At 42.5% G+C, this 15,844-nt stretch overlaps 3 non-coding genes across 3 annotated transcripts; 2 read left to right on the top strand and 1 right to left on the bottom strand.

The window, feature by feature from the left end:
* Window positions 1-1,900: 1,900 nt before the first annotated feature.
* On the bottom strand, window positions 1,901-2,014 carry LOC140265947 (U5 spliceosomal RNA). The gene has a single exon (XR_011906627.1). It is a non-coding gene; the product is annotated as a U5 spliceosomal RNA (small nuclear RNA).
* Window positions 2,015-12,949: 10,935 nt separating this feature from the next.
* Window positions 12,950-13,063, top strand: LOC140265983 (U5 spliceosomal RNA). Its single transcript, XR_011906659.1, has one exon. It is a non-coding gene; the product is annotated as a U5 spliceosomal RNA (small nuclear RNA).
* A 298-nt stretch (window positions 13,064-13,361) lies between these two features.
* LOC140320540 (U2 spliceosomal RNA) lies at window positions 13,362-13,549 on the top strand. The gene has a single exon (XR_011918377.1). It is a non-coding gene; the product is annotated as a U2 spliceosomal RNA (small nuclear RNA).
* Window positions 13,550-15,844: the final 2,295 nt, after the last annotated feature.

Below are 15,844 nucleotides of genomic sequence, written 5' to 3' on the forward strand. Positions count from 1 at the left end.
GTAGAGGTCTTGAAGGGTCTGCCACTCTTTATAACATTGCCTGTACTGACTGACTATGATTTCATCCTCCAACAGGGAACAGTTGAGTTTCCACAGACCACTTCCTACCGTAACACCAGAAGGGGGTGAAAGGGTGCAGGAGAGCATAAGGTGGTCTGAAAAGAAAACAGGGGTTAATCTAACATCAGTGGGTGGGCAATCTCTAGTAAAGAAATAATCAATGCGAGAGGCTCTGGTGCCATCATGACTAAACCAGGTGAAGCCCTCCTCTCTGGGATGCATGGTTTTAAAACAGTCAGTAAGCTTAAAATCCCTGCATATGCCCTGAAGTAAAATCGAAGTCTTATCCACTTTAAAATCTACCCCTGCTCTTTTTCTATCTTTCCTGCTCAAGATACAGTTAAAATCCCCTCCTACAACTAAAGGTACTTGCCCTAGCATGTAAAGCTGTATATCTTCTAAAAGGTCATACCTTTCATTTTTTCCATTGAAACCATAAATATTTAAGAGGTTAAAGTCTTGCCCCATAAAATTCAAGTGTGCTAAAAGTGCCCGTCCGTCTCTCACCACTGTGCTACCTTTCACCAGAACATGCGGATTTTTAATTAGAATGGCCACACCATCATTTTTATTTTGATTTGAGCCACTCCATATCGATAAATGGGGCCACATTTCCTCCCACTGTCTATGGTTTTTTAAAAAAGGTAGTCCACATTCTTGTATTAAAAACACATCTGATTTTATGGAGTCTAAGAAGGATAAAATACTCTGGGCTCTTGTCTTTGATTTCACACTTCTCACATTTAGTGTTGAGAAGGTGAGAACCATTAAAAGCATAAAGGAAAGTAGGTATGTCATTTTCGTTTTTCTAAGTTATCAAAACAAATTACACACAGGTTATTTCTTGGGAAACTAGCTCTTCCTTCATTTCTTTAGGTGAAAAGTGAGTAGGGTGATCTATATTTCCTTTTCGGACTCTCGGTGTTGGCCTCTGACGCAATGTTGCATTTAACTTTGAGTCCCTGGGGGTTGATTGCAGAGCTGAAGTTAAAAAGGAGAGCTCATTTGGTGAGTCGGAGGGGAAGACTCTTGGTTCTTCCACTGAAGAACTGTCTGAAAGGGACCTAACCCTTCCCCTCTTCTCTGATACCACTGGGGAATCAGAGGCTCAGATGCCGTCCTCTTCGGCTGTTGACCTTCGGGGAGGTGAGTATCTTCACTAGACTCACCTGTCTGCTCTTCCTCCTCATTTAGCGTAGCTCCACCCTCTGCCTGTGAATTCTCACAGACTTCAACACTGAGTGGTGAGGCCTCTACAGGCCCCTCCCCTTTTTGCTCCTCACTTCCAATCCAAGCTTTTGGCGGGAAGTTTGAATTTATTGGGTCAACCTCTTCACTTTGTTCACCAACTGCCACCTTTGGTCCTTCTCTTTGTTGGCTTGACTGTGGCTTTACCGTCTTTAATTTGCTGGCAAAAGATTTAGGGCAATCTCTGAAGAGGTGATTTAATTCTCCACAGAGATTACATTTCCTGCCATTTGGACACTCTCCAAAAGTTTGCCCAATTTCTCTGCTCTTCCCACATAACACCTTGGTACAAGCCTCAACCAGGTGCCCATGCTCACCACACTTGCGGCAGAACTTGGGCTGCCCCTGGTAGTGGATGTAACCTCGGTTTTCAAGGTGGCCAGAGTGTCGCCCACCCGCTGCACTGAGCACTCTTCAGCCCTTTTAAATGGTATAACTTTGCACTCCCGCACGCTCCAGCAAGCACCATTCAAGCAACAACTTTGCACTCCAGCTTCGAACATCGGCACAGTCGCAACAAGTAAGGCGACTCTACTCAGAGAAGTCACTCTGCACAGTAAGAAGATTTCTTTTGCACAGACAGAAAGGGCTTCACCCGCAAAGGTAAAGCCTGCCAAAAATAGAAACAACTCATTAGTGCTGCTCTCCACAGAAATCTTTAGTAAAAGGCGAAAGACTTGTACGTTATGAAGAGAAACCAGAGTACGATTATCCGTCACTGCGGGAGCAGGGCATCAGGCTAGTTGGCATAGCCACCTTCCCCATGGTGAGCTTTGCTTGGTTGAGACGCTTGCTCCCCCCCCCCCTTGCTCCTCGGCTGACCAACTAGGAACAATCGGGCCCTATTCGATGGCTGCCTTGTCTTTTACTCTGTGCAAAAGACAAGGCAGCAACAAAAACACCACGAGAATCCCGTATTGAGGCTTTGTTCTGATCGCTCATTCGGTGTCGCGTTTCTTTCAAGCAATTCTCTCGGTTAGCCCACACTTGGCTCGCTCCCATAACCGTGTTAAAGTCTACTTCGCATTCACTCTCTTTTCTCAGCAGACTCTTGGGATTTTATCTATAAAATGAGTTAGAAAAGGTAAAAATACCAGTCCATACATCATCAAAATCGGGAGAGGTGGTGTTCAGCTGCAAGAAGGTCTACATGTCCATCAATAATTGCTAGAAAACATGAAAGAAACTTTTCGAAAATCAAACCGCACATGATCATAAGTGGGATAGGAGGTGTTCATCTGCAAGGTGTGAATGTCAACCCATAATTCCTGAAAAATGGGCAAAAAAAAGGTGTGAATGCCCAACCATACATCATCAAAAGCAGGAGTGGAACTGTTCGGCTACAAGAAGGTGTGAACGTCCAACCAAAATATGTAAAAAGCAGTTAAGAAAAGGTTCGAATATCCAACCAAACATAATCAAAAGCGGGAGCAGAGCTTTTCGACTGCAAGTAGGTGTGAATGTCAGATCATAATTTGCAAAAAGCTGATGAGAAAGGGTGAGAATGCCCGACTATACATCATCAAATGCGGGAGCGGAGTTGTTCGGCTGTGAGTAGGTGTGAATCTCCGACCATAATTGCTGAAAAATGTGTTAGAAAAGGTAAAAATGCCGGTCCATACATCATCAAAAGCGAGAGAGGTTGTGTTCGGCTGCAAGTAGGTGTGAATGTCCAGCCATAATTACTCACAAACGGGTAAGAAAAGGTAGTATTGCCAGACCATATATGATCAAAACAGGGAGCGGAGGTGGTTCAGCTGCAAGAAGGTTTGAATGTCCGACTAAAGTTCAAATATATTAAAGAAAGCGGGAGGAGAGGTCTTCGGATGAGAGTGGTTGAAAATTTCCGACCATAATGTATAAAATGCGGTGAAAAAAAGATGTGATAGAACACTAAAAGGTGGAGCGGAAGTGTTCGGCTGCAAGAAGGTGTGAATGTCCGACTATATTTGGTGAAAAGCAGGTGAAGCAAGGTCTGAATGCCCAACCTTACATCATCAAAAGCGAGATCAGAGGTGTTTGACTGCAAGAAGGCCATAGTTTGCCAAAAGCGGGTAAGGTGCGAATGTCCGACTAAATATCAACAAAATTTGGGGCAGAGGTCTTCGGATGCAAGTGGGTGTGAATATTCAACCATACAAGTATGGTGGAGAGGAAGCTGTGAATAGCCGACCATAGTTTGGAAAAAGCGGGTAAGAAAAGGTTTGAATACCCGAACATACACCATCAAAAGAGGGAGCGGAGGTGTTCCGCTGTACGAAGGTGTGAATGTCCGACCATAGTTGGTAAAAAGCGGGTAAGAAAAGGTTAAAATACCCGACTGTACACAATCAATAGCGGGAGCGGATGTGTTCGGCTACAAGAAGGTGTGAAAGTCCGACCATGGTTTGTAAAAAGCGGGTAAGAAAAGGTGCGAATGTCCGACAATGTATGATCAAAAGAGAGAGCGGAGGTTTTCAGATACAAGAAGGTTTGAATGTCCCACCATAGTTTGTAAAAAGCGGGTAAGAAAAGGTTCGAATGCCCGACTATACACCTTCAAAAGCGGGAGCAGAGGTGTTCCGCTGTAAGACGGTGTAAATGTCCGACCATAGTTGGTAAAAAGCGGGTAAGAAAAGGTTAAAGTACCCGACTGTACACAATCAATAGCGGGAGCGGAGTTGTTCGGCTACAAGAAGGTGTGAAAGTCCGACCATGGTTTGTAAAAACCGTGAAGAAAAGGCTCGAAAGCCCGACTATACACCATCAAAAAGAAGGTTTGAATGTCCATCAATAATTGCTTTAAAACAAGAAAGTAAATTTTCGAATATCAAACCGTACATGATCATAAGCGGGAGAGCAGGTGTTCCGCTGTAAGACGGTGTGAATGTCCGACCATAGTTGATAAAAAGCGGTTAAGAAAAGGTTAAAATACCCGACTGTACACAATCAATAGCGGGAGCGGAGTTGTTCGGCTACTAAAAGGTGTGAAAGTCCGACCCTGGTTTGTAAAAAGCGGGTAAGAAAAGGTTCGAATGCCCGAACATACACCATCAAAAGAGGGAGCGGAGGTGTTCCGCTGCAAGAAGGTGTGAACGTCCGACCAAAGTTTGTAAAAAGCAGTTAAGAAAATGTTCGAATATCCAACCGAACATAATCAAAAGCGGGAGCAGAGCTGTTCGACTGCAAGTAGGTGTGAATGTCAGATCATAATTGCTGAAAAATGTGATAGAAAAGACTAGAATGCCGGACAATACATCATCAAAAGCGGGAGAGGTGGTTTTTCGGCTGCAAGTAGGTGTGAATGTCCAGCCATAATTACTCACAAACAGGGGAAGAAAAGGTAGTATTTCCAGACCACACATGATCAAAACAGGGAATGGAGGTGGTTCAGCTGCAAGGTGTGAATGTCTGACTAAAGTTTGTAAAAACCGTGTAAGACAAGGGGCGAATGTCCGACAATGTATGATCAAAAGAGGGAGCGGAGGTTTTCGGCTGCAAGGTCTGAATGTCCAACCATAATTTGTAAAAATCGGGGAAGAAAAGGCTCTACACCATCAAAAGCGGGAGCAGAGGTGTTCAGGTGCAAGAAGGTCTGAATGTCCGAAATAATTACTGAAAAATGGGTAAGAAAAGGTGCGAATGCCAAATCATACATCATCAAAAGCAGGAGCGGATGTGTTCGGCTACAAGAAGGTTTGAATGTCCGACCATAGTAAGTAATAGGTGGGTAAGAAAAGGCTCGAATGCCCGACTATACACCATCAAAAGCGGAAGCGGAGGTGTTCGGCTGCAAGACGGTGTGAACGTCCGACCAAAGTTTGTAAAAAGCATTAAGAAAATGTTCGAATATCCAACCAAACATAATCAAAAGCGGGAGCAGAGCTGTTCGACTGCAAGTAGGTGTGAATATCAGATCATAATTTGCAAAAAGCTGATGAGAAAGGGTGAGAATGCCCGACTATACACTATCAAATGTGGGAGCGGAGGTGTTCGTCTGTGAGTAGGTGTGAATGTCCGACCATAATTGCTGAAAAATGTGTTAGAAAAGGTAAGAATGCCGGACCATATATCATCAAAAGCGGGAGAGGTTGTGTTCGGCTGCAAGAAGGTGTGAATGTCCAGCCATAATTACTCACAAACGAGTAAGAAAAGGTACTATTGCCAGACCATATATGATCAAAACAGGGAGCGGAGGTGGTTCAGCTGCAAGAAGGTTTGAATGTCCGACTAAAGTTTGTAAAAAGCGGGTAAGACAAGGTGTGAATGCCCGACAATGTATGATCAAAAGAGGAGCGGAGGTTTTCGGCTGCAAGAAGGTCTGAATGTCCACCCATAATTACTGAAAAATGGGTAAGAAAAGGTGCGAAAGCCCAACCGCACATGATCATAAGTGGATGAGAAGGTGTTCGACTGCAAGTAGGTGTGAATGTAAGATCATAATTTGTAAAAAGCGGGTAAGAAAAGGTAAGAATGCCCAACCATAAATTATCAAAAGCGGCAGCAGAGTTTCGGCTGGTATTTATCAATGTCTAGATAGATTTCAACAAAAAACAACGTTGTACTTTGCAGTAAAAGAAAGTGCAAATCAAAAGTTTTATGAATCCGAGAATAAGCTTATTTTCATGAGTTCTGCACGATTTTGGATTTTATGTATAAAATGAATTTCTTCACGCAAACTAAGTTAACACTGCTTTGTCCTTCATATGTACCCATTTCTACATATATTTCAAGCATAAACTTCCTCATATTACCCTGAATGAGAAAGAGCCACACTTGTGATTAAGCCATACCTCCCTTTTGAGAAGTTCTGCATGATTTGGGATTTTATCTATAAAATTAATTCCTTCACTCAAACTATGTTAAAACGGCTTTTACCTTCATATTTATCAATGTCTCGATAGATTTAAACAAAAAACAACGTTGTACTTTGCAATAAAAGAAAGAGCAAATCAAAAGTTTTAGGAATCCGAGAATAAGCTTATTTTCATGAGTTCTGCACGATTTCGGATTTTATGTATAAAATGAATTCATTCACTCAAACCAAGTTAAAACTGCTTTTTCCTTCATATTTTTCAATGTCTAGATCGACCTCAACAAAGAACAACATTGTATTTTGCAGTAGAAGAAAGAGCAAAACTGAAGGATCAGGAATCCGAGAATAAGCTTCTTTTCATACGTTCTGCATGATTTGGGATTTTATGTATAAAATGAATTCCTTCACTCAAACTAAGTTAAAACTGCTTTGTCCTTCATATGTACCCATTTCTACATATATTTCAAGCATAAACTTCCTCATACTACCCTGAATGAGAAAGAACCACACTTGTGATTAAGCCATACGCCCCTTTTGAGGAGTTCTGCATGATTTGGGATTTCAACTTCTTCTACTGCAAAGTCCAATGTTTTTCTTTGTTGAAGTCGATCTAGACATTGATGAATATGGAAGGACAAAGTAGTTTTAACTTGGTTTGAGCAAAGCAATTCATTTTATAGCAAAATCCGAAATCGTGCAGAACTCATGAAAGCAGGCTTATACTCGGATTCCTGAAACTTTAGATTTGCTCTTTCTTTTACTGCAAAGTACAACGTTGTTTTTTTGTTTAAATATTTCTAGACATGGTAAATATGAAGGAAAAATCAGTTTTAACATAGTTTGAGTGAAGTAATGCATTTTATAAGCAAAATCCCAAATCATGCAGAACTCACGAAATGCTTTTTCTCGCTTTTCACTGCTTTTTACAAACTTTGGTCGGACGTTCACACCTTCTTGCATCCGAACACCTCCGCTTCCGCTTTTGATGATGTATATTCGGGCATTCGAACCTTTTTTTACCCGCTTTTTACAAACCATTGTCGGACTTTCACACCTTCTTGCAGCCGAACACCACCTCTCCTGCTTTTGATGATGTATGGTCCAGTATTCTTACCTTTTCTAACACATTTTTCAGCAATTATGGTCGGACATTCACACCTTCTTGCAGCTGAACACCTCCGCTCCCGCTTTTGATGATGTATAGTCGGGCTTTCGAGCCTTTTCTTACCCGGTTTTTACAAATTATGGTTGGACATTCAGACCTTGCAGCCGAACACCTCCGCTCTCTCTTTTGATCATACATTGTTGGGCATTCGCACCTTGTCTTACCCGCTTTTTACAAACTATAGTCAGACATTCACACCTTGCAGCTGAACCTCCGCTCCCTGTTTTGATCATGTATGGTCTGGCAATACTACCTTTTCTTCCCCCGTTTGTGAGTAATTATGGCTGGACATTCACACCTACTTGCAGTCGAACAGCTCTGCTCCCGCTTTTGATTATGTTTGGTTGGATATTCGAACCTTTTCTTAACTGCTTTTTACAAACCATGGTCGGACTTTCACACCTTCTTGTAGCCGAACAACTCCGCTCCCGCTATTGATTGTGTACAGTCGGGTATTTTAACCTTTTCTTACCCGCTTTTTACCAACTATGGTCGGACATTCACACCGTCTTACAGCGGAACACCTCCGCTCCCGCTTTTTATGGTGTATAGTCGGGCATTCGAACCTTTTCTTACCCGCTATTTACAAACTATGGTAGGACATTCAAACCTTCGTGTATCCGAAAACCTCCGCTCTCTCTTTTGATCATACATTGTCGGACATTCGCACCTTTTCTTACCCGCTTTATACAAACCATGGTCGGACTGTCACACCTTCTTGTAGCCGAACACATCCGCTCCCGCTATTGATTGTGTACAGTCGGGTATTTTAACCTTTTCTTACCCGCTTTTTACCAAGTATGGTCGGACATTCACACCTTCGTACAGCGGAACACCTCCGGTCCCTCTTTTGATGGTGTATGTTCGGGCATTCAAACCTTTTCTTACCCGCTTTTTCCAAACTATGGTCGGCTATTCACAGCTTCCTCTCCACCATACTTGTATGGTGGGATATTCACACCCACTTGCATCCGAAAACCTCCGCCCCAAATTTTGTTGATATTTAGTCGGATTCGCACCTTACCCGCTTTTGGCAAACTATGGCCTTCTTGCAGCCAAACAACTCTGATCTTGCTTTTGATGATGTAAGGTTGGGCATTCAGACCTTGCTTCACCTGCTTTTCACCAAATATAGTCGGACATTCACACCTTCTTGCAGCCGAACACTTCCGCTCCACCTTTTAGTGTTCTATCACACCTTTTTTTTCACCGCATTTTATACATTATGGTTGGACATTTTCAACCACTTTCATCCGAAGACCTCTCCTCCCGCTTTTGTTAATATATTTGAACTTTAGTTTGACATTCAAACCTTCTTGCATCTGAACCACCTCCGCTCCCTGTTTTGATCATATATGGTCTGGCAATACTACCTTTTCTTACCCGTTTGTGAGTAATTATGGCTGGACATTCACACCTACTTGCAGCCGAACACCACTTTTCCCGCTTTTGATGATGTATGGTCCGGCATTCTAGTCTTTTCTAACACATTTTTCAGCAATTATGGTTTGACATTCACACCTACTCACAGCCGAACACTTCCGCTCCCGCATTTGATGGTGTATAGTCGGGCATTCTCACCCTTTCTCATCAGCTATTTGCAAATTATGATCTGACATTCACACCTACTTGCAGTCGAACAGCTCTGCTCCCGCTTTTGATTATGTTTGGTTGGATATTCGAAACTTTTCTTCACTGCTTTTTACAAACTTTGGTCGGACGTTCACACCTTCTTGCAGCCGAACACCTCCGCTTCCGCTTTTGATGGTATATATTTGGGCATTCGAACCTTTTCTTACCCGCTTTTTACAAACCAGGGTCGGACTTTCACACCTTTTAGTAGCCGAACAACTCCGCTCCCGCTATTGATTGTGTACAGTCGGGTATTTTCACCTTTTCTTACCCGCTTTTTACCAACTATGGTCAGACATTCACACCTTCTTACAGTGGAACACCTCCGCTCCCTCTTTTGATGGTGTATGTTCGGGCATTCGAACCTTTTCTTACCCGCTTTTTACAAACTATGGTCGGACATTAAAACCTTCTTGTAGCCGAACACATCCACTCCTGCTTTTGATGATGTATGGTTGGGCATTCGTACCTTTTCTTACCCATTTTGCAGTAATTATGGGTGGACATTCACACCTTTTTGCATTTTAACACCTCCTCTCCCGCTTATGATCATGTGCGGTTTGATATTCGAAAATTCTCTTCCATGTTTTCTAGCAATTATTGATGGACATTCAGACCGTCTTGAAGCTGAACACCTCCGCTCCAGCTGTTGATGGTGTATAGTCGGGCTTTCGAGCCTTTTCTTCCCCGATTTTTACAAATTATGAATGGACATTCAGACCTTCTTTCAGCCGAAAACCTCCGCTCCCTCTTTTGATCATACATTGTCGGGCATTCACACCTTTTCTTACAAGCTTTTTACAATTCATGGTCGGACTTTCACACCTTTTAGTAGCGGAACAACTCTGCTCCCGCTATTGATTGTGTACAATAGGGTATTTTAACCTTTTCTTACCTGCTTTTTGCCAATTATGGTTGGACATTCACACCGTCTTACAGCGGAACACCTCCGCTCCCTCCTTTGATGGTGTATGTTCGGGCATTCGAACCTTTTCTTACCCGCTTTTTACAAACTATGGTCACACATTCAAACCTTCTTGTAGCCGAACACATCCACTCCTGCTTTTGATGATGGGTATTCAAACCTACTTGTTGCCCGCTTTTCATTAATTATGGGTGGACATACACACCTTGTCGCAGCCAAACACCTCAGCTCCCTGTTAGGATCATGTATGGTTGGGCATTCGTACCTTTTCTTACCCATTTTGCAGTAATTATGGGTGGACATTCACACCTTCTTGCATTTGAACACCTCCTCTCCCGCTTATGATCATGTGCGGTTTGATATTCGAAAATTCTCTTCCATGTTTTCTAGCAATTATTGATGCACATTCAGACCTTCTTGCAGCTGAACACCTCCGCTCCAGCTGTTGATGGTGTATAGTCGGGCTTTCGAGCCTTTTCTTCCCAGATTTTTACAAAATATGGATGGACATTCAGAACTTGTTTCAGCCGAAAACCTCCGCTCCCTCTTTTGATGATACATTGTCGGGCATTCGCACCTTTTCTTACCCGCTTTTTACAAACCATGGTCGGACTTTCACACCTTTTAGTAGCGGAACAACTCTGCTCCCGCTATTGATTGTGTACAATCGGGTATTTTAACCTTTTCTTACCCGCTTTTTGCCAACTATGGTCGGACATTCACACCTTCTTACAGCGGAACACCTCCGCTCCCTCCTTTGATGGTGTATGTTCGGGCATTCGAACCTTTTCTTACCCGCTTTTTACAAACTATGGTCAGACATTCACACCTTCTTGCAGCCGAACACTTCCGCTCTACCTTTTAGTGTTCTATGGGGTATTCACACCTTTTTTTTCACCGCATTTTATAGATTATGGTTGTAAATTCTCACCCACTCTTATCCGAAGACCTCTCCTCCTGCTTTGGTTAATATATAGTCGGGCATTAGAACCTTTTCTTACCCGCTTTTTACAAATTATGGTCGAACATTCACACCTACTTGCAGCCGAACACCTCCGCTCCCGCTTTTGATGGTGTATAGTCGGGCATTCGCACCTACTTGCAGCCGAATACTTCCGCTCCACCTTTTAGTGATGTATGGTTGGCATTTGCACCTTTTCTTACCCTTTCTTACCCTACTGATTGCTTAAGATTAAGTTGTTTTTTCTCAAACTACAACATTTTTTTAATTGTTGAAACTTCATTTGAAGTGGATAAATAAGGAGGACAAACAGTTTTAAGTTTGGCTGATAGAAGGAATTAATTTTATAGCAAAATCTGTATTTCGTCATATGTCGAGAGATGCTTATTGCTGAAGAAGTTCTTTCTCATTCTACAAAGTACAACGTTGTTTATCGTTGAAACTTGATTAGACATGAATAAATATGAAGGACAAAGCAGTCTTAACTTGGTTAGAGTTAAGGAATTCGTTTTATAGGAGAATCCGAATTCGTGCATAACTCGTAAAATAGAGCTTATTTTCGGATTCCTGAAGAATGAGTCTGGTTCTTTCTCATAATACAAAGTTTGTTGTTTATTGTTGAAACTTCATCAGAAGTGAAGAAATAAATGAATGCCTATCAACAAATGTGGGATCTAAACTCTAGTGCTTCCTCTAAAATAATTTCCTTTCTCAATTCAGAAATGTGTGTGTGTAAGTCACAACACCCGTGACACCAAAACGGCTTTCTTTTCTCTCTTTTCTCTACACTCTGCACTGTGAGCACACACACCAAATCAGAAAGGCTTTTTTCTCTCTTTTCTACATTATGGACTGTGGGGACACAAAACCGCTCTCTCTTTTTTTTTTTGATTGTGTGCCAGGGCGTTGTCTCACGTATTAGATTATGCTTACGATACGAATGGGTTTATCAGTCACATCAGAATCCATACATACTGATCCTCCCGTAATAAAATGGTCGGATCTTATCAAACACATTTTGTTTCTTGTGACAATCAAGTCAGCGAAACAGCGTATACACGTCAAGACACTGAATCAAGTTTGCCACAAGAACTCATAAGTTTGGCAGTATTGCTCTGCCGTCAGCAATCATACACCCATTTTATTTTCGTGAGACATGTGCAGTCACCTGTTCATCTACTGTTCTATCACTATGAATTAGTTTATCTATTATCAATAAGGATACTTCTACAACTACTATCAAAGTATGTCCAGACTTCTTATGTTGTCAGTTGCTATATATGAATAAGTGGGTAGCTACTGACAAGCATTAAGCATGTCACACAGCCCAAACATATAACATTTCAGGACACACCACACAGTTAACAACCACAGTGAAGTGTCAAAGCCCAAACATGTAACATTCAACAGGACACTTACACAACACATTCAAATCAAACAGTCAGACAACATACAAGAACATATACCCCAGCCGGCATTGCTCCCTGCCTATTTTCCTACAGCTCACTATGTGTGCGCACACCTTTATTCACAAACTCTTCAACTTATACTCTTTTACCGAAGCTGCTACAGCTCGATTGGCCGAATACCCTTAGATCCTATTTCGGTGAATTTGACATCTGCCTTACATGTAACAGATTAGCGGTTTAGCAGTTTTAATTTAGTTTGAGTGAAGGAATTCATTTTATAGCAAAATCCGAAATCGTGAAGAACTCATGAAAGTAAGCTTATTCTCGGATTCCTGAAACTTTAGATTTGCTCTTTCTTTTACTGCAAAGTACAACGTTGTTTTTTTTTTTTGTTTAAATCTGTCTAGACATGGTAAATGTGAAGGACAAAGCAGTTTTAACATAGTTTGAGTGAAGGAATTCATTTTATAGATAAAATCCCAAGAGTCTGCTGAGAAAAGAGAGTGAATGCTAAGTAGACTTTAACACGGCTCTGGGAGCGAGCCGAGTGTGGGCTAACCGGGAAAATTGCTTGAAAGAAACGCGACACCGAATGAGCGGTCAGAACAAAGCCTCAATACGGTGTTCCCGTGGTGTTTTTGTTGCTGCCTTGTCGATTGCACAGGGGCAAGCGTTTCAACCAAGCAACGCTCACCATGGGGAAGGTGGCTATGGCAACTAGCCTGATGCCCTGCTCCCGCAGTGACGGATAATCGTACTCTGGTTTCTCTTCATAACATACAAGTCTTTCGCCTTTTACTAAAGACTTTCGTGGAGAGCAGCACTAATGAGTTGTTTCTATTTTTGGCAGGCTTTACCTTTGCGGGTGAAGCCCTTTCTGTCTGTGCAAAAGAAATCTTGTTACTGTGCAGAGTGACTTCTCTGAGTAGAGTCGCCTTACTTGTTGCGACTGTGCCGATGTTCGAAGCTGGAGTGCAAAGTTGTTGCTTGAATGGTGCTCGCTGGAGCGTGTGGTAGTGTAAAGTTATACCATTTAAAAGGGCTGAAGAGTGCTCAGTGCAGCGGGTGGGCGGAGGTGCAAAGTGACACTATGGCCATAAAAAGAACACCGCTACAAGTGCGCATTGTGCCAGGAAGGGCCCTCGGACGTGAACCAGTGGACAGATATCGCTTCTCGGCATTTTGGCTAAGATCAAGTGTAGTATCTGTTCTTATCAGTTTAATATGTGATATGTCTATGCAAGGACTACATATTAAATGGATTTTTATCAATAGGAGTTGAAAAAGGAGCTTGCTCCGTTCACTCCAAGCATCGACCCGGTACTGCAGTACCGCTGGGAACGGTGCGCTCTTCTCTGCTCTTGTGAAAAAGCAAACAGCGGTGCAGGATGGAAGTTTCAGGGAGCCCAAGATGAAACTTTCTTTTAATCTGCTGAGAAAAGAGAGTGAATGCGAAGTAGACTTTAACACAGTTCTGGGAGCGAGCCGAGTGTGGGCTAACCGGGAGAATTGCTTGAAAGAAACGCGACACCGAATGAGTGGTCAGAACAAAGCCTCAATACGGTGTTCCCGTGGTGTTTGTGGCTGCCTTGTCTTTTGCACAGAGTAAAAGACAAGGCAGCCATCGAATAGGGCCCGATTGTTCCTACTTGGTCAGCCCAGGAGCAAGGGGGGGGAGCAAGCGTCTCAACCGAGCAAATCTCACCAAGTAGGAACAATCGGGCCCTATTCGATGGCTGCAACACCTGAAAGAGATATTGATGCGAGACCCGATCAAAAGCTTTTTCAAAGTCTAAATTTAAGATGACAAGCCGGGTGTTTCTGTCTCTAGCGTAATCAATGATGTCTCGAATCAGTACGAGGCTGTCGGTGAGTTGTCTCTCTGAGATGGCACAAGCCTGGTCTGGGTGAATTACCTCCTCTAAAACATAGGACATCCGTGTCGTTAAAACCTTGCTAAAAAGTTTACAGTCAAAGTTTAAAAGTGTGATGGGCCTCCAATTCTTTAGGTCAGTCTTATCATTTTTATCAGAAGTGAAGAAATAAATGAAAAGGTAGAAATGCCGGTCCATACATAATCAAAATCGGGAGAGGTGGTGTTCAGCTGCAAGAAGGTCTAAATGTCCATCAATAATTGCTAGAAAACATGAAAGAAAATTTTTGAAAATCAAACAACACATGATCATAAGTGGGAGAGGAGGTGTTCAGCTGCAAGAAGGTGTGAATGTCCACCCATAATACCTGAAAAATGGGTAAAAAAAAGGTGCGAATGCCCAACCATACATCATCAAAAGCAGGAGTGCATGTGTTCGGCTACAAGAAGGTGTGAACGTCCAACCAAAGTTTGTAAAAAGCAGTTAAGAAAAGGTTCGAATATCCAACCATACATAATCAAAAGCGGGAGCAGAGCTGTTCGACTGCAAGTAGGTGTGAATGTCAAATCATAATTTGCAAAAAGCTGATGAGAAAGGGTGAGAATGCCCGACTATACACCATCAAATGCGGTAGCGGAGTTGTTCGGCTGTGAGTAGGTGTGAATCTCCAACCATAATTGCTGAAAAATGTGTTAGAAAAGGTAAAAATGCCGGTCCATACATAATCAAAATCGGGAGAGGTGATGTTCAGCTGCAAGAAGGTCTAAATGTCCATCAATAATTGCTAGAAAACATGAAAGAAAATTTTCGAAAATCAAACCATACATGATCATAAGTGGGAGAGGAGGTGTTCAGCTGCAAGAAGGTGTGAATGTCCACCCATAATACCTGAAAAATGGGTAAAAAAAAGGTGCGAATGCCCAACCATACATCATCAAAAGCAGGAGTGCATGTGTTCGGCTACAAGAAGGTGTGAACGTCCAACCAAAGTTTGTAAAAAGCAGTTAAGAAAAGGTTCGAATATCCAACCATACATAATCAAAAGCGGGAGCAGAGCTGTTCGACTGCAAGTAGGTGTGAATGTCAGATCATAATTTGCAAAAAGCTGATGAGAAAGGGTGAGAATGCCCGACTATACACCATCAAATGCGGGAGCGGAGTTGTTCGGCTGTGAGTAGGTGTGAATCTCCGACCATAATTGCTGAAAAATGTGTTAGAAAAGGTAAGAATGCCGGTCCATACATCATCAAAAGCGAGAGAGGTTGTGTTCGGCTGCAAGTAGGTGTGAATGTCCAGCCATAATTACTCACAAACGGGTAAGAAAAGGTAGTATTGCCAGAATATATATGATCAAAACAGGGAGCGGAGGTGGTTCAGCTGCAAGAAGGTTTGAATGTCCGACTAAAGTTCAAATATATTAACAAAAGCGGGAGGAGAGGTCTTCGGATGAGAGTGGTTGAAAATTTCCAACCATAATGTATAAAATGCGGTGAAAAAAAGGTGTGATAGAACACTAAAAGGTGGAGCGGAAGTGTTCGGCTGCAAGAAGGTGTGAATGTCCGACTATATTTGGTGAAAAGCAGGTGAAGCAAGGTCTGAATGCCCAACCTTACATCATCAAAAGCGAGATCAGAGGTGTTTGGCTGCAAGAAGGCCATAGTTTGCCAAAAGCGGGTAAGGTGCGAATGTCCGACTAAATATCAACAAAAGTGGGGGCGGAGGTCTTCGGATGCAGGTGGGTGTGAATGTCTGACTATATTTGGTGAAAAGCAGGT

Source organism: Leuresthes tenuis, unplaced genomic scaffold (genome assembly GCF_036924035.1).
Source record: "Leuresthes tenuis unplaced genomic scaffold, fLeuTen1.0.hap1 SCAF_12, whole genome shotgun sequence".
In the NCBI taxonomy this organism is placed as follows: domain Eukaryota; kingdom Metazoa; phylum Chordata; class Actinopteri; order Atheriniformes; family Atherinopsidae; genus Leuresthes; species Leuresthes tenuis.